At 39.5% G+C, this 19487-nt stretch overlaps 1 pseudogene; it reads left to right on the top strand.

Moving 5' to 3' along the window:
- Positions 1 to 7152: 7152 nt before the first annotated feature.
- LOC105061377 (protein NINJA homolog 1-like) overlaps positions 7153 to 19487 on the top strand; it is a 31261-nt pseudogene continuing 18926 nt past the window's right edge.

Genomic DNA, 19487 nt, shown 5'->3' with positions numbered 1-19487 from the left:
TCAACTCAATAGGGTATTCGAAAGGAGGAATCAGACCTTATTAGATATGGTTCGGTCTATGATGAGCTTCACAGACCTTTCTGACTTTCTCTAGGGATATGCTTTACTTTCGGTGATTCATCTTTTGAATTGGGTTCCCTCAAAATCCATTCCTACCACATCATATAAGTTATAGCATGGTAAGAAGCCAACTCTTGGGTACCTCAAGATTTGAGGATGTCCAACACATGTTAAGCGACAGCAGGTGGATAAGTTAGAGGCTAGGTCCTTTAGGACTCACTTTATAGGGTATCTTAAAGCAACCATAGAATACTACTTCTATCTTCCAGAGGATCACAATGTAATAGTGAGCTATCATGCTGTATTCTTGAAAAAAGAGTTTATCCAAGATAGAGGTAATGGGAGGAAGATTTAGCTCGAAGAGAAAGTCTCTAAAGAGCATCGAGTCCAAGAGCCTGAACCTAATAATGAGCCAGCAGATGTGACACCTTCTCCACCTCATAGATCAAGGTCTCCCATCCTCCTGAAAGTTACTTAGGTATTCTTACAGAGGATTTAGAGAAAGCATTCCTTATGGGAGATAGGGACATTAGAAATGATCCCAAAATGTATGATGAGGCAATGTTAGATGTAGACTCCGAAAAATAGATAGAGACGATGAAGTCAGAAATTGACTCCATGCATTCCAACCAGGTTTGGTCCTTAGTAGATCCACCTGAAGGTATTGTAGCTATTAGGTGTAAATGGATTTACAAAAAAAAATTGTGTTGGATGGTAAGGTAGAGATCTATAAGCCAAGGCTAGTTGCAAAAGGTTATAGTCAATATGAAGGCATTGACTATAATGAAACTTTTTCACCTGTGGTCATGTTGAAATCCATCCATACTTTGCTTGTGATAGCAGCTTTTCATGATTATAAAATTTGGCAGATAGATGTGAAAACTATCTTTCTAAATGGATATCTTGAAGAAGATATCTATATAGAGCAGTCTTTAAGTTTCACATCTAGTGATAGTGATCACAAGGTCTGCAAGCTGCAAAGATCCATATATGGACTCAAGCAAGCATCTGGAGTTGGAACACTCACTTTAATAATGTGATCAAAATATTTGATTTCATCAAAAATGAGGAGGAGCCATGTGTGTACAAAAAGATCAGTAGAAGCATTGTCACATTTCTCATATTGCACATGGATGATATCCTCCTGATTGGGAATGATATTCCCATGCTAACATCGGTCAAAGTATGATTGTCGAAAAAGTTTACCATAAAAGATCTAGGAGAAGCTTCCTACATTCTTGGTATAAAGGTCTATAGAGATAGATCTAAGAGAATGATAGGACTCTCATAGCAAATATACATTGAGGAGATGCTGAAGAGGTTCGGCATAAAAAACTCCAAGAGAGGTCTTTTGCCCCTTAGACATGGCATTCATCTCTTCAAGATGATGTGCCCTGACACACCTGAGGAGATCCAACGTATGAGCAAGATCCCTTATGCATCGGCAATAGGGAGACTTATGTATGCTATGTTATGTACATGTCCTGATATAGTACTTGCCATAAGTGTCATGAGCAGATATCAGGTGAATCCAGGTGAAGAACACTGAATTGCTGTTAAAAATATTCTTAAGTACTTAAGAAGGACCAAAGATTTGATGTTGGTCTTTGATGGAGGATCGAAGCTGAAAGTTGAGAGATACACCGATTCAGACTTTATGACTGATGTCGATGATAGAAAGTCTATATCAGGGTGTATTTTTTTATGCAATGATGGTGCGGTTAGCTGGAAAAATCTCAAGTAGCCGATCATTACAGATTCAACCATGGAAGTCGAGTATATCGTCACCTCTGAAGCTGCTAAGGAAGCCTTTTGGTTCAAAAAATTCATTGTGGAGCTGGATGTGATGCCATCAGATGCTATTGCACTGCACTGTGACAACAACAGCACCATAGCCCTTGCTAAGGAGTCCAGGTCTCACCAGAAGTCCAAGCACATAGAGCGGTGGTTTCATATCATACACGAATATCTCGAGAAGAATTTCATCGAGGTACAGAGAGTCGACTCCGTGCTAAACATGACGGACCTGCTGACCAAGCCTCTCAACCAGCAAAAGACTGAAGCTCACCTTGAGAAGACGGATCTTAGGTATATGGCCAATTGGCTTTAGGTCAAGACGGAGTTTGTTAGATTTGTATCCTAGAAGCCAGTTGTTGGCTGACACATTATGTAATTCCAGGGCTTAAACTTATCCTTGTAATCTTTTTATTATTAATAAAGGATTTTTTCATTCCAATCATATTTATATATTGATGATTTGTTCTAAAAATTAACAAAGATGATTTTTGTATATTCTTAAAGTATTAAGAATTTGAGATATATATTAATTAGTAGTTAATTTCTAAATGCTCCCGATCAAAGGATCATCACAGAGGACAGTGATCAATCCATTTGAGATCGGTGCACGGTTCACTTCTCTTGTGAACAGATGAGTCTCAGGTCTGCGGTGTAGAGACACTAGGATGAAGGTGCGGGTGGTTGTTAGAGAATAACTTGTACTGAGTGTGACCAACATGAGAACCACATGAATGTCTACTCACTCATCAGTTATCTTTTCGATGCTGCAGTAATATGAGTGGTCCTTTGATCTGCGATGTCATTGGCTATTTACAGCGAGGCTACTGGGTTTGACTGCATATTTTCTTGATCTCTAGCCATTCGGATCCTTACTGTGTATGTTGGCTTCAGTAGGTTCAGGTTTGATATTTGCAGTAGGATGCACTTAGATGGGATCTATTGACCTTGGTAGACAAGGAGAAGTCCTATACGATTTGCGAAACTAAGTTCAAAAAATTTTTAGCCAAAGCAAGTGTGAAAACTGAAAAAGAGTTTCCACGAGATTCATAAATAAACTCGAGTCAAGCCAATCTTGCATATGACTGACATTGAGGTCTGACGAGTGCTCCATGAGCTCTGTCAAATTGGGACTCACGATAGAAGAACAGAATCATATGATAACTGCACCTAAGAGTTCATACTTTCATTCTATTGGGTTGCCACTACATACTGCTAGGTGTCACTCATAGATTGTGAGACTCATCGAACATTATTTTGATGATCAATGGCCCTCGAAAGGTAGAATTAAAAATATTCTAATCCATCGAAAAGAATTTTGATGATATTGTGATGGAGATCACAATATATCTCACTACCAGATAGAATAGAACCTATGGGGTCACACATTAAGAGATTTAATCTCGAATTTACCAATTGGACTTATGAAATTCTAATTGGATTAGGATTTATTGAAATCCTATTAGGTTTATGAGAACCATGCTAGTATATGGTTAAACATAATTCTTCTCGAACTTCAATTTGATCAAGTCTATAGCCTTGAATCTAACCTAAATCTATTTGGATTTAATTGGGCTCTTGATTATGAGCCCAAGAGGATTTGATTAAGTCAATTAGTTGGTATAATTATTCTAATATTATCTGTTCATTATCTCCTAATTATCTCTAAGTGGTGTGTGGAATAAAAGGGAAGAATGGGTGGCGCCTTCCTTCAATTTTGGCAGGAATTGGGGTGCCAAATCCCAGGATATTACAAGAGAGGCCCACCCCCTCTTATGTGGCATGGCGTGGAGGAGAGAGAGAGGGGCCACGCCCCTCTTTTGATCAAAACCCTAATGTGGGGTGCCCAAAGTTGGCGTCCCAACTACCTGGCTTATATTCCCTGGGCACCTCTTGTACCTACCTTAAGGGGATGATTATTTACCAATTATATGTAGTTTTATTGGAAAAAAAATTAAATTAAAAGATAGAGAATTTTTATGAGATAAGAATGTAAATTTTTAAGATAATTAGATTCCTATTTTGAGTCAAAATAGTGCCTATATAAAGAGAATGTCTCTGGAGTTTCAAAAAGATAGAATTTTGTGAGAAAAAATCTCTCTCTATTCCTTCTCCATGCCTCCTCTCGTCCCTCTCTTCTCTTCCATGCCCAAGGGTTGGGCATCCCATATTTCCACATGCCAATAGTAGAGGTGCTGTCCATCTACAATAAAGAACAAGAAGAAGAAGAAGAAGGCTGTAGATCAAGGAGTTGATCCTGCAGTCTAGATCAAGGAATTGATCTAAGTTTCAAGGTTAAGATTTTTCTTGGAGAAGAAGAATCTACTACAAAAAGTTCAGTTCGAGATTGATCCTGATGGATATCCGTAGAAGTGGGACACGTGTGTGGCTCGAGCATCTACGAATCTATGATCATCGATAGCGGTGAATATCTACCCGCGCTAAGGTATTGAGATACGATATCATACTTCTTTTTAAATTTCAGATTATATGTATATTTTTCTCCTGAACTTGGATAGGATTAAATTTGATCTTATTCATGTGGGGTTAAAGAGTTTAATCCATTTATTTTTCGGCTACAGTCAAAAGAGTTTTCGAAATATACATATGCTGCCTATCCGATTTTTTAATAGTAGGAAGATCCCCCTAAATTCCTAAAGCGATCGCTGTCCGCTGCCTGATAGTCTGCCTGAAGCCCTTGCTCCTGCTCTTTGTCAGCGCCTCACCTCTACTGCTGTTCTAGATCCTCTGCTGAACAACCAACCACTGTTCACGTCTCTGTTCTGTGAACAAGAGCTTTAGGTCCTCATAGCACCCAAAAAGGAGTCATGGACTCCTCACAGCACCCAAAAAGGTCCCTGAACTATCATATCACGATCGACAGCACTCCAAACCATCCGATCGCGCAATCGGTCCATCAAAAATGCCGTAGACTACAAGAAATCATAGGAAAACGTCAGCCGGTCCACCGTGGATCACGAGAAACCAAGGGGAAACATCCTTTCGATCCATGCGGGTCCCTGTGGACCACCGATCCACGCACTGCGCGTGGACCGTGTGAAGGGTATACCCACGCGCGCTTGCATGGGCCTAGGTCGTGCCCATGCGCATGCCCGGGCCTGGGCGCGCACCGCACGCGCCTGCATGTCCGTGCACTGGGCTGCATGCTGTGGCGCACGGTCGCACCACTACGGCCTCCACCAGCCCGCCGCTAGCCACCACCGGCCTCCATCGCTTCGATTTTCATGCCATCTTCTATCGAGCATATCTCTTTCATCCGGATTTCGTTTGGGATGATTTTGGGCTTGTTGGCATCCGTTCGTCATCGCGGACCTCATTGTGGATTCAGTATGGATCGAATCTCGAGGTGTCAAATCCTAACATTTTGTTTATCCTTCTTTCATTTCATCTTTTGTTTCAGGTGATGTACTGCCAAAGATATGGAAATTAAAGATCAATACTAATTTTGTGTTACTTTTTGCCATTACAACGAGCCTTTTTCCTGCCAACTAAAATTTCAATCTTTATACTGATTCAGTGTTTTTTTTTTTTTTTTTTTTTGATAAGAGGAGCATGGCTAAATTCATTAAGATAAAGATAGAGCAACCTGCTTACGGTACATGTTTCAAACACTGAAACACGCCGGATGGCTCGATAATATATTCAAGTTACAAACCAAAACATAACTGGCAAGAAGTTTAAAACACGGATACCATGATCGTTGAAGTGAAGAATGGAAACTTGAGCCCAGCAGATAGAGAATTCGTACTACCTCAAAATAGATAAAATCCGGCACTGAAACTCAGTTACAGTGACAAAGAGCCCATCCCTTTCCTTCAAAAAGAAAATAAAAGACAGAGCCCATTCGATATATGTTTATCCTGTAGATACAGAGGATCCTGAATGAAGTGCTATTGTTTCCGATGCCATGTGTACCTGCAGATAAATTTCCCAAGTACTAGAACAGATAGCTGCAATAACATCATCAAGTGATAATCATAACAGGTAAAGAGATGCCCTTCTCTTAACAATAAACAAGCTGCAGATCCTGTCACCTGATATGTATATGAATAAATGGAGCACAAAGTAGATAAGAAAAAAAAAAGAAATAAGTGCTGCTGCAATCATAATATACCGTAATATAGGCCATAAAGGGTTCTTATGAGTATGGGAACGAGTAATCCAGTTAATAACCATGAGAGAGTCTCCCTCGATCCAAAGTTGGTCTGTATTTCAGCGTTTTTATTTTTTGTTCCCTTAAATTGATTTGGGTTGGTCAGCTTTTTCTGCACTCAACATAGATTGTCATTTCATATGCATCAATGAAATTTGGTAGGCTAAATTCACAAATCAGAATATACAGGTGTCTTAAAAATTAGAGCCCATGTGATTTGGTGCTAAGTGGGTTGAGTTGGACGCTATTTTGGGGTCATTTCTTTCAAAATTGATCCGCTGTGAGAACCCAATTCAGCTTTATTTCATGCCAACCAAATGGACAAACCTATTGGCTGAATTGAGTTCGCATATCCGGTTATGAAAAGGTATATCTTTTTTTGCCATCACAAATAGATCAGTTCTTTGTTTTGTTTTGCTTCTTTTTCTTTTTGAAAGATCCATAGAGAAAGAGAGTACTTAAGGGAGATCGGAGGGCTTCCTAAGTTTCGATTGGAGGTTCAGGTATACATGGTGGATCGAATGGTGGATGGAAGTGTAGAAGGGCAGCCGAATCAATGAGCTGGGCTCGCTCCAGTCATTCTTTTTGATTTTCGTGGAATTCGTGGCGCCGATCAATCATAGATGGAACCAGCATGAGCTCGATGGGGATAACATCAAGGGCAGCTGTCGTGACCTCCACCCCAGTCCGATCAACCTCCTCCACTAGAGCAGCAGTGTCAAAATTTGGATCCAATTTGACTCGAACCAGCCATGCCCCTTTGACACCCTATGACCTGTACAGCCCCGCCCCCCGGCTACCTCCTTTGGATAACTTCTAATTTTCTCCCATCTCCCCATGAACTACCTTTGTGCAGCATGTCATTTTTTCTATCATTTTATTTTTTAAAATAAATATAATAAAATAAATAAATAAAATTAATATTATTTTAAAAAAAATTATATTTCATGTGCCGTATAAAATTTTAAATTAGTGTACATATTAAAAATGGAGGCATCATTGTGTTGGTAGAATCCCTTCATGCGCATCGGAAAAAAAAAAAAAGGGGTTGGCATCGCGGGCATTAAAATCGCTAAATTTGCTGATTTTTCTGTTATTATTTCTGCATTTCTTGATGGATTTTTATGTTATGCTTGAAATTTCTTTTTGTTTTCTTGTTTTTACTGATATATGGGTGCGATGTGACACGGAGTTGCTTCATTCTTTTTGCCGCTTTGGCAAAAGGTTCTAATGATGTGCATTAGCAGTCAGGCACAGTTCACCAGGTATCAAGAGCGGTGGATTCCAAACAACAAAGCAACTGACGCTGAGGAAGAGAAATCTGGCAGCAGCAAATGTAAGTTGTCATTTTTGAGGAGATGACTTTTCGTCGGAAGCGGGAGGCTCAAACTCTTGGTTGGTTTCGCAGCATGAGGTCAGCTCCAAAAGTGATAAATGTGGTACTGATAAACATGTTTTAAATGATCAAAGTGGAGTAAACTTTCAAGGGCAGAAACAGCCATCTTTCTCGGGGAATGGTTCCCAATCAAGAAATTGGGAACGTGGCGGTGTTCCGTTGTCTCTTCAACCATTGACTGTCATGACTGTCCCTTATCCAGCACCAGTTAAGGTACCAACCATTACAAATGCACCTAATGCAACAAGGTTTCCTTGATCATGCGTCATGCAACTGATGCCTCTTGCAAATAGTGAATGGCCTGTGGTCCAAACAATGAATTCTAGCAACTTGTAGCTTGCTTTTCGTTACTCATCAGTCCAGCTTCCAACTTTGGAGACAAATCCTTCCTGGGCTTTTGGTTCTCAGCCTCAGCATGCATCTTCCTTTGCCATGAAAGATAATGCTGATGGAGCCTCACAACATTCAGAGGGTGATGCAAAGAGCTCTCATGATCGATCTATCTTCCTTGACTCCTACAATTTTCTGATTATCAATACCTTAATCGCCATTGCTTTTTTAAATTTTGAATCGTATACTAGCATCATTGAGGTTCTTTTACATGCAGCATCTATTATGAATATTAACGATTGAAAGGTGTGGCTCCTGCATCAATGTCTGAAGTTCTTTTTAGTGTTGGAAACGCTCAGATTAGCACACCTTATAATATCTAAGGATTTTCAAATTTTTAATATCTAAGTTAATTATTGACGGTGATTGTTCCTTAGCTTGGGAAAGGAATTTCGAGCACTAGACACATTAAGACAGCGAAGGCATTTCATGTAGCTGAGAAAATTTTAAGCACAGACTTACATAGCCTGTTATGTGCCTTGCCTTTCTTCCAAAGATGAGTATCTTGAAAGTTATGTTTTATGACTTAGAAAATATTGTAATTATTAGGGTAATTCAGTCTACTTCCCCAATTCACAGTCGGCCAATCGAATATCTATAGGTTATGGATGATGAACCATCAAAGCTACATCACAGAACGAGTTCCACCTCAATTACAACATATCACCCAACTTTCAATCGGCCTAATAGGCACAGACCACCGACTATCAATTAGTAAGCCGACCAATAGTCGGCTATTCTCAACTTGACAAATACAATTCAGCTATGGTGACTCAACCGACTTCATGACCGATGACCATCGGTATATCAGAGTTACCGATCGATGGTCATTCGAATTTCTACAATTGCCGACATACAGTCAATACACTCAAACTACCGACATAGAATCGGTATACAGAAAATCGTCAGTACAGAAAGCATATAATAGCTACATACCATGATCATTAGTGAGTATTAACCGTCCATCCCACTGTCATAGAGTATCGAAATAAGTGAAATCCATGTACCTAACCATTACAAACAGTTACCAACAACTCGTCTATAAAAAGAGGTAAATGAACAGCATTGATAAAAAAATTTTGGGCTGACATTCTGTCTCTTTAAAAATTTATCTGCTATTCACCACTTCCCACTGACTTAAGTATCGGAGGATCCCTGCCGGATACAATTTTGGTCAGTATGGACTTCTTTTGCAGGTGTTTTTCTCCAATAACGGGCACAACAAGAGATTGGCCGTAACAGATTGGCATGCTAGGTAGAGGGGCAGGCTACAAGAAATCATGACAAAAATAAGAGCCCAGAATAACTCCATAAGATCCGCAAGATAATCTTTCTGCCAATGAGATCTTCCTCTACCTTCAATGGCAGAATCTAGTTCTTCACGTCTTGTAGTCACTACGGACGTTCAAATCACTGCTTTAATGTAGTAAATAAAAGTGTTGACAGAGGTAGTACACAATCTCTAACAGTAACAAATGCAGCAGCAGCAACAACAACTGGCAGAGAAGCCGGCGGCACATTCAGTGCCATCCAAGCACAGCCGTCATCCTCCATGACGGTCTCTTTCTCCATCCTGAGAACGACGACCATTTCGACATTCTCATCGTGTCGAGCCACCACTTTCTTACCATACCACTCACCATTCTCGGTGATCTTCTTCTCCTTCCCATGGACATAGCATCAAGAAGGGGAAGAGGTCACATGCACCTTTCACTTCTCAATCCTCAAATTCTTCAAGGGACTCTAACCCTGAATTTTTCTAACAATGATGGTTCGACAATTATGGGTGCAAATTTAAGAAGATCGACCGCCAACTCGTCCGACTCCAAGTGGAAGATCAAAAATCCTCTAATGACCTCCGCTTCCACACCATTCAATCTCTCTCTCAGCGTATCTTGGATGAGCCGATCCCGTTCCAATTCAAGATGCCGCAGATGGAGCCAAATGACGGCTCCACCTATCTGATTGACCATATGAAGAGTTACAAGGCTCTCATAATGATCTAGAGAATGACCAACGCTCTTTTATGCATTGACTTCTCAACTACCATTTGGAATGCTACTCGAGCTTGATATTTTAGGCTCCAATCAAAGAGCATAAATTCTTTTGAGCAGCTCGAACATTCGTTCATAGCCCACTTTAGCATCAGTCGAAAGATACCATGAACATCAGATAGTTTCTTCTCCATCAAGCAAGGTGAGACAGAGACACTGAGAGACTTTGTGGCTCACTTTAATGTGGCTACACTTGAGGACAAAGACCTCAATAAAGATACGGACATCTCGATCATCAAAAGAGGTTTGAAGGGATCCAGATTTACCTACTCTCTAGATAAAACTCTCCCTCGGATCTATGCTAAACTTTTGGAGTATGCATACAAGTATATTTGAGCGGATGAGGATGCTTCTAATTAGTGTAAATAGAAAAAAAATTAGAAAAAAAAATAAAAAGAAAGTGGAGCTCCGTGAAGCGAAATTTGAGTGCAGGGATAAAATGATAATTTTAAAACTTTTTCAAAATCACTATTTTACAGTGAAAATAGTTAATTAATCTAATTAATTAACATATATTTTCCCTACACTAGCATCTAAATATGATATATAACATGCATGCAGTTAAATTTGAAATTCAAATTTGAATAGTAAATAATTTACTGTTCTGTGTTCAGAACACAATACCTTTGTGCGGATAGTCGATCACCGTAATCTGATCACCGTTGGAAGGATCTGATCATCGCAATACAGCCACACAATATGTCTAGCTTCTGTGGATCATCCACACGAAGCTCCCGATCTGATCGGCTCCTCATGAGTGCTAGCTCGTTGTAGAGCTCTTTCGACGGTCGATGCTGATCAAACTCCTTCGATCGATGTCTGCCGACTCTTCAGATGCTCTGGATCATTAGCAATGTGCTTGAGAGATTGATGAAGCTCTCCTTGAAATTTGGTGGGCTCACGACATTCGTAGCTCACCTTCTCACTTCCCGAACCCCAGGCTAAAACCCTAGGGAACTCACTGAAAACCCTATGCCCAATTTTTTTTTTTTTCTTTCTTTTTCTCTCGGAAGGTTTTGTACCTTCACCTTATGCACAAGGCTTTCTCACGCCCTAGGCTTTCTCTCCAAAAAATTCTACGCACGCCCCATCCTTCTTCTCTTTTTAAAACAATGTAGAACGTGTCTTATCCGCGTGAGAGGATAAAGACAAGTGGTTACACATTTGAATTCAAATCAAATTTGAATTCAAATGCAAACCAACTCATCCCTATCCACTTGGGCATGAGAAGAGAAGGTGTGAGGCTACTTTGTGCATGGAAAGGTTTCACGAGAAACTCTTTCTCGTGTGAGATATGGGGTGCTAAAGAGGATAAGGACATGAAGGTGCAAGGGATAAGTTATCCATTCAAATTCAAACAGGCTTTGAATTTGAATGGCTAACTAATCAATTTTATCCAAAGATTGGCGCACAAGAGTGGGCGTGAGAAGGGTTTTGCATTAGAGAAAATTCATAAGAAGTTTCTTCTCATGAATTCAAATGGGTGCAGAGATATGAAGTGGCGCAGGGATTCAAATTCAAATGGTGGTTTAATCTTAATTGAACCAACCTAATCAAAATAGGTTAAGCACAATTAGACTAAATTAAATCTAACTTAATTAGATTTAATTAGGCTCAATAAAATCCTAATCAAATCAGGAATTGACTAAGCCCAACCCCTGATCAAATCAGGCACCAAACCATCTCGACGATTAGGTCAACTCTTAACCTAATCAGGTCAAACCCAACTGAATCCAATTCAATTAGACTTGATCCAAAAATAATTACTCAATCAAATTAAGTTAATTAATGATCAAATTACTAATTAAATCTCTCATAAATATTGAGTCCAAATCTGATGAGTAATCGAGTATCAAAGTCCATCAATATAAAATCTTGATCGAAGAGTCCCAAACCAGTGGGACTCTTGACCTTGGTACCCAAAATGTGTGGGACTCTTGATCAGAGAATCCTGATTCTCGATCACAGAGTCACAGACACGTAGGACTCATAGTCCACAAATATTAGGACTCTTCATCAGCTATCAGATTAGATAGGAACCTCTAATGTGTGTGACCTCACAGGTTCGATCCTAAGCCGGTAGCACAGAAATCAATTTCTGTACTAATCAAAGTGACCATCTAGTAATGATACCCGATGTCCGGATAGGTCAAATAGTTACAATCGCAATACTCAGAACCTACGTGAATATGGTTACTGTATAATTCATCATTTTTGACCCCTGTGTAAAGGACGACTCAGGATTAAACTGTCAACCCTGATTAGATCATCCGAGTCGTGCTCAACTCAATCAGTCCTGTGACTCCTCACTAGGACTATCCTGATCAAGATTTTGCTAAATTGAAACACGATTGTACACAGCTCTTGAACTGGAGTGGTCAATCTTATCTTGACACACGCACCGACAAGTCAAGTAATTGACTACACCCAACAGCCTTCCGTCATTGAATTAGAAATTCAGGTAGTCCAGTGCCTAAGTACAGTGAGTTGCTTGTAAGTCACCATGGCGGTCCCAAGTCGGAGGGACATTTATACCCATATCCCATCGGAGCAAATCTTGACAGCAGAGATAGCTCCGGAGTCGGTTACGTTCAGTGCAGATGTACCCTTACATCTCACTTGTATGCCATACCAGTATCTCCACACTCCTTGGTTAAGAGGACAACCAACCTATATGGCACACAATGACCTATGCTCGATAAATATTGTTGTCCTTGATAACAACATATCATTTAGTCACGAACAGGTTTAAGGACTAAATGACAAATCCTCCTTTGTCGAGTCTAAATAGTCCTAAGGACTTTACCACAACACAGAAGTTTATTAGAAGATGAAATAATTTGTGATGAAAAATACCAAAATAATTTTTATTTATTTATAATTTATATACTAATACAAAAAGAGTACAACCGTCAACAGGCTGACGATTGGCTTTGGGACACTATTCCCAACAATCTTTCACTTGGCCTAAAGCCAATCGGTGCAGTATCTAATACCCATCTTTGACTTGAAGTCGTCGAACTCCTTCACCGTAATGGCTTTAGTGAATGGGTCGGCCAGATTCTCCTTCCCATTGATCTTCTGAAGGTCGACATCTCCTCGATCCATAATTTCTCAGATGAGATGGTAGCGACGCAGAATATACTTCGTCCGCTGGTGTGCCTTTGGTTCCTTCCCCTGAGCAATGGCTCCAGAGCTGTCACAGTAGAGCAGAACTGGACCAACAAGGGAGGGTGCTACTCTGAGATCGGTGATGAATTTTTTCGGTCACACTGCTTCTTTGGCAGTATCTGATGCAGCGACATACTCCACCTCGCAAACTGAATCAGCCACTGTGTGCTGCTCGAAACTCTTCAAGCAGACAGCCCCACCATTAAGGGTAAAAATAAATCCCAACACACTCTTGCTGTCATCGTGATCAGACTGAAAACTAGAGTCTGTAAACCCTATAAGTCTCAAGTTCGATTCACCATAAACAAGCTACTGGTCCTTAGTATTTCTTAAATACTTCAGAATGGTTTTAACAACCTTCCAGTGATTCTCTCCTGGATCAGATTGGTATCTACTCACTACCCTAGTGAGTATGCCACATCTGGTCGTGTACATGTCATGGCGTATATGATAGATCCCACTGCTGAAGCATATGAAATTCTATCCATACGCTCTCTCTCTTAAGGTGTTGTCGGACAATCCCTCTTCGAGAGAGAAATTTCATGGCCTATCGATAGATAGCCTTTCTTGGAATTCTCCATGCTGAACTTTTTCAGCATAGTATCAATGTACGTGGACTGGGATAAGCCAAGCAGCCTTTTAGATCTATCCCTATAGATCCTCATCCCTAGGATGTAGGAAGCTTCTCCCAGATCCTTCATGGAGAATTGTGACGACAGCCAAATCTTTATTTCCTGTAATGTAGGGACATCATTCTCGATTAAGAGAATGTCATCCACATACAATACAAGAAATACTACTATTTAACTATTAGCCCACTTATAAATACAGGACTCTTCTCCGTTCTTAACGAAGCCATACATCTTGATCGTCCTATCAAAACGTATGTTCCAACTCCGGGATGCCTGTTTAAGTCCATAAATGGATCTCTGTAGCCTGCACACCTTAGACTCATCTGTGGATGTGAATCTTTCAGGTTGTATCATATACACCTCTTCGTCTAACTCTCCATTTAGGAAAGCTGTCTTCACATCCATCTACCAGATTTCATAGTCCAGATGGACAGCTATCGCAAGCATAATCCGAATGGATTTGAGCATTGCCACAGGAGAAAACGTCTCATCATGGTCTATACCATAACGTTGACGATATTTCTTGGCAACCAGACGGGCTTTATAGGTTTCCACCTTTCCGTCTACGCCCCTTTTCCTCTTGAAGACCCACTTACACCCTATGGATTTTACTCCTTCGGGTGGGTCAACCAATGTCCACACATCGTTGACCTTCATGGACTCCATTTTGGATTTCATGGCCTCTAGCCATTTCTCAGAGTCAGGTCTCTGCATTGCATCCATGTAGGTGATCGGATCCTCATCATTTTCATCAAGTTCGATAGGATCTCCATCCTGGATCAAGAAATCATAGTATCTGTCCGGTTGACGTGGTACTCTACCAGACCGCCTTAAGGGTGCAGGAACAATGGACTCCGGATCTGATCTAATCAAATCCGATTCAGGTTCAGCTACTTGTGTCGGTTTTTCCACCTGTCAAACTTTCTCAAGTTCGACCTTAAAGGCAACAGTCCCTTCACCAAGGAACTCCTTTTCTAAAAAGATTGCCTTAAGCCTGACAAATACTTTTTGCTCATCAGCTAGATAGAAATAATACCCTTTGGTCTCTTTTGGGTACCCTATGAAATTACACTTGTCAGACCTAGGTCCAAGCTTATCCGTAATTAAACGTTTAACATAAGCCGGACACCCCCAAACCCTAAGGTGCGAGAGTATTGGCTTACGTCCTATCCATAACTCATATGGCGTTTTGGTTAGAGACTTACTCGAAACCCTATTTAGAAGGTAACAAGCCGATTCGAGTACATATCCCCAGAGGAAGATCGACAGACCAGCAAACCCCATCATGGATCGGACCATGTCCAACAAGGTCCGATTCCTCCTTTCAGACACACCATTATGCTATGGTGTTCCAGGAGGTGTCCACTGAGAGAGAATCCCATTCTCCCCAAGATATGTCAGAAAATCATTGGAAAGGTATTCACCTCTTCGATCAGATCGAAGAGTTTTAATGCACTTTCCAGTTTATTTTTCTACCTCATTTCGGAATAGTTTGAACATTTCAAACGATTCCGACTTATGCTTCATTAAATAGACATACCCATACCTCGATAGGTCGTTTGTGAAGGTTATGAAGTAGAAATATCCACCTCTTGGACTTGAGCTCATGGGTCCACGTACATCAGAATGTACCAGACCCAAGAGTTCACTGGCTCGCTCACCTTTTCCAGTAAAAGGTGACTTGGTCATCTTTCCAAGAAGACAGGACTCACAGGTTGGAAGTGATTCACAATCACCAACTTCAAGAATTCCTTCTTGAGCCAACCTGTTTATCCTGTTCTTATTGATATGACCTAGCCTACAGTGTCAAAGGTAGACTTCTGATATATTATCTATTCTAGGATGTATACCGGAGGTTTGAACCACATTAACAGGCTGTGATAGTAAGTAAATTTTATTATTTAGTTGTCCAACAAATATTGTAACACCATTCAAAATGATATTGCAAACATTTTTTTTTATTAAAAATTGATAACCGTACATGGCCAAAAGGCCTACAGAAATAATATTTAATAAAAAACTTGGACAATAGTGACATTCACTCATAATTATATTACGAGAATTGATTATAAGGTTCATGATTCCTAAAGCTAGAACTAGAACTTTGCTTCCATCTCCAACGTTCAGGAACCTCTCGCCATCATCAAATCTCCTACTGACCTACAGATCCTGCATCGAATTGCAAATATGATAAGGGCTTCCGGTATCCAATACCCAGTCAGTAGTATCATAAATGAAAAAGTTGCAAGGTATTATCATATAATTACCTTATTTCTTCTTCTGCCTGTTTGGGTCCAGGGAGGCAATGTATAGAGGATAGTTCCTCTTCCAGTGCCCCTACTTCTTACAAAAGAAGCACTCTGCCTGGCTCTGGTCGGGCTTGCACTTCTTGGTCTGACCCTGTGCAGACGTCCCAGCATGCGGCTGCACCTTCTTGTTCTTCTTCTTCTTATTCTTCTTCCCTTTCTTAAAAGGTCGACGACCAGAAGAAGACCCTCCCACAACATTCACCAACTCCTTATGGAGCTGGTGGTCCTTCTGAAAGTTCTGCAGCAACCCCAACAAGCCGTGGTAGTTCACTGCAGGCTTTGTCATTCAAAAATGAGTAAGGAAGGGGAGGAAGGACTTGGACAATGAATTAAGGATCGCATCCTTACCGAGCTGCTCGTGCAGGGGAAAATCCAGTTTACTTAGGCGCTCAATCATTTCGATCGTGTACAGTACACGATTAGTGACTGAGATCCCATCCCTCATTCGAGCATTAAAAATGGCACAACTAGTTTTGTGCCTTTCAACGTTGTCAGGCATGCCAAAGGAGTCGTTCAATATTTGAAGCATCTCCTACGGCTGGACGTTCTTAAACCTGCGGCTGAACTCATAATTCATTGCCGCCAGCGTTATGCATCGAATGGTGGTGCAGTCGTTGATCCACTTTTAGTAAGTATCTCAGACCGTGCCTCTAGCATTCGGGGCTAGTTTCTCTGGTGCCGGATCCGTTACTACATAAAGGATCCGCTAATGCTCAAGGATGATTTTTAATTTTTGATACCAACTATCAAAATTAGGTCCCATGAGCTTGTCATTATCTAATAATGATCGAAGCGACAAGGTAGTGGCCATAGCTGCATAAAGAAAAATCAAACCTCTATCAGTATATAAATTATTAATACTCAAGACTTGGACTTTAGGCTAAAGTTTCTCTCAATATTTTTAACGAACTAGTAGCCTCAACCTCCAATTCGAGGAATTACTTTAATTTCTTAGTGGGTACTAGAATCCACACAGACTACACACGAGCCCAACTTTGGTTGGTCAACCCATGTGCATCTATGGGTAGGTTCATAACCAGTTGTTTCTCTAAACAACTTCTAGTAATCAATTTTGCCCCAGAACCTAATCAGTAGGCTTTGGCCTCCATTGAAAAGATCTGGTTAGGTCCAACCATTAACATGCTTGATTTGGTGAATCGGACCAATAAATGATCAGGTCCGACTTTGGCCGGCCAACCTGACCACTATCAGAAAGACTCAAACAAATTATCATATTATGAATGATAATTTCATTAGTCAATAAGCACCAGGCCTTTGGGCCTCCAATGATTATTAAACTAATGGACTCATTATCACTCACTTAATGGGAGGCTATGACTTAGTTATCACTATAACTTAATCATTTTAGGGACCTAATAATTTTTGAGAATTTTTATTAAAGGATAGAAGAGAAGAAATTAACCAGCCAATTTCAATCCTCCCACTGACTTCACCAAGTCAGATTAAAAAGGATTTAATTAAAGCTGGCATTAGGAGCACCTAAATCAGTCACACTGATTTACCTAATGACATGGGTGAGCCCTAATCACCAAGTGATCTAATCAAAACCTAACTCACCAGGTTGGCCAGGTAAGTGAGATCAGTGGTGGGGATATGCCATTAACTCATCAGAGATCGAATCAATGCGAGTAGCTCCCACTTAAGAATCACTGGTCAAACAGTCGAACTTACCTTAGACACCAATCGGTTCATTAGTTTTAATTTGATCAACTTAGTAAATAGGATTTCACCGCGTAGCCATGAATTAAGTCCATCTTGGTCTAGTTAAAGACATGGACCCATTCAACTACAACTATTGGAGTTGAGTCTAGAGTATCCTTGACCTAATCTAATTCAACTTTTGATTAGATTTGATCAATTACTCTAATTTAGTCTATTTCTTTAAGCTAACCTTAGGTCTAATCCAATTATGGACCTAATCTATCTAACCCATTAACCCACAAGTTTATGCAATTGTCTTAGGTCTTAATTCATAATTCTAGACCAACTTGACAACACTTAATTCTTTTAATTAAGTATTTAGGCTGATGGGTCAGGGTTTGACTTTTCGAAAATAATTTTTAAATTTGAAAGGTTTTATTTTCTGTTCACCAAATATGTTGACTCATTTCATAAATAGATCAGTACATTTCATAAATAGCAATCCTATTACTAATTACATAAAAGAAAATAACTCAATCAAAATAAATCATGAATATTTCTTTAGACTAATCCAACACATTCATGATAAATTTTATAATTGAACCTTTACAATTAAGTCCTTTGGGTGCTTCATCTGCATGAGATATAATTACAGCGGCACCCCTACCGCCATAGGAGACCCCATCGAATGGGAGGAGAGGACCATTAAACCCTACTTTTCTCCTATGACCGGACGGTCATGGCAACCAACCCAATTAGATTACTTGCTACTTGGATCAAGTATACGTAAATATACCAATTTTAAAATTTAAATTTCAAATTTTAAATTTTAAATTTTGAATTTCAAATTTCAAACAAATTTTAAATTTTAAATTTTTGAATTTCAAATTTTGAATTTTAAATTTTGAATTTTAAATTTGAAATTTTAACCAAATTTTAAATTTCAAATTTTGAATTTTAAATTTTTGAATTTTGAATTTTAAATTTCAAATTTCAAAATTTAAATTTTAAATTTTGAATTTCAAAAGTTTGAATTTTGAATTTCGAACAACTTTCAAAATTTAAATTTTAAATTTTGAATTTTAAATTTTAAATTTAAACTTTTAGATTATAACTTAATCTACGCATGTAAATTCATATATCATATCTTAGAACCTGCTCTGATACCATTTGAAGCGAAATTTGAGTGTAGAGGTAAAATGGTAATTTTAAATTTTTTTTAAAATCACTATTTTACAGTGAAAATAGTTAATTAATCTAATTGATTAACATATATTTATCCTATACTAAGATCTAAATATGATATATAACATACATGTATTTAAATTTGAAATTCAAATTTGAATAGTAAATAATTTATTGTTTTGTGTTCAGAACACAATACCTCTGTGCGGGTAGTCGATCACCGCAATCTGATCATCGTTGAAAGGATCTGATCATCACAATACAGCTACACAGCATGTCTGGCCTCTGCAGATCGTCCATACGAAGCTTCTAGACTGATCGGCTCCTCACGAGTGCTAGCTCATTGTAAAGCCCTTTTGACGGTCGATGCTGATCGAACTCCTTCGATCGATATCTGCTGACTCCTCAAATACTCTGGATCATCAACAACTGTGTTTTAGAGGTTGATGAAGCTCTCTTTAAAATTTGGTGGGCTCACGATACTCGTAGCTCACCTTCTCACTTTCCAAACCCCAGGCTGAAACCCTAGGAAACTCACTGAAAACCCTGTGCCCAATTTTCTTTCTTTTTTTTCTTTTTCTCTTGAAAGGTTTTGGACCTTCACCTCATGCACAAGGCTTCCTCACACCCCAGGCTTTCTCTTCAAAAAATTCTACGCAC

Source organism: Elaeis guineensis, chromosome 1 (genome assembly GCF_000442705.2).
Source record: "Elaeis guineensis isolate ETL-2024a chromosome 1, EG11, whole genome shotgun sequence".
Taxonomy (NCBI): Eukaryota; Viridiplantae; Streptophyta; class Magnoliopsida; order Arecales; family Arecaceae; genus Elaeis; species Elaeis guineensis.
This window is presented reverse-complemented; position numbering and strand designations above follow the sequence as displayed.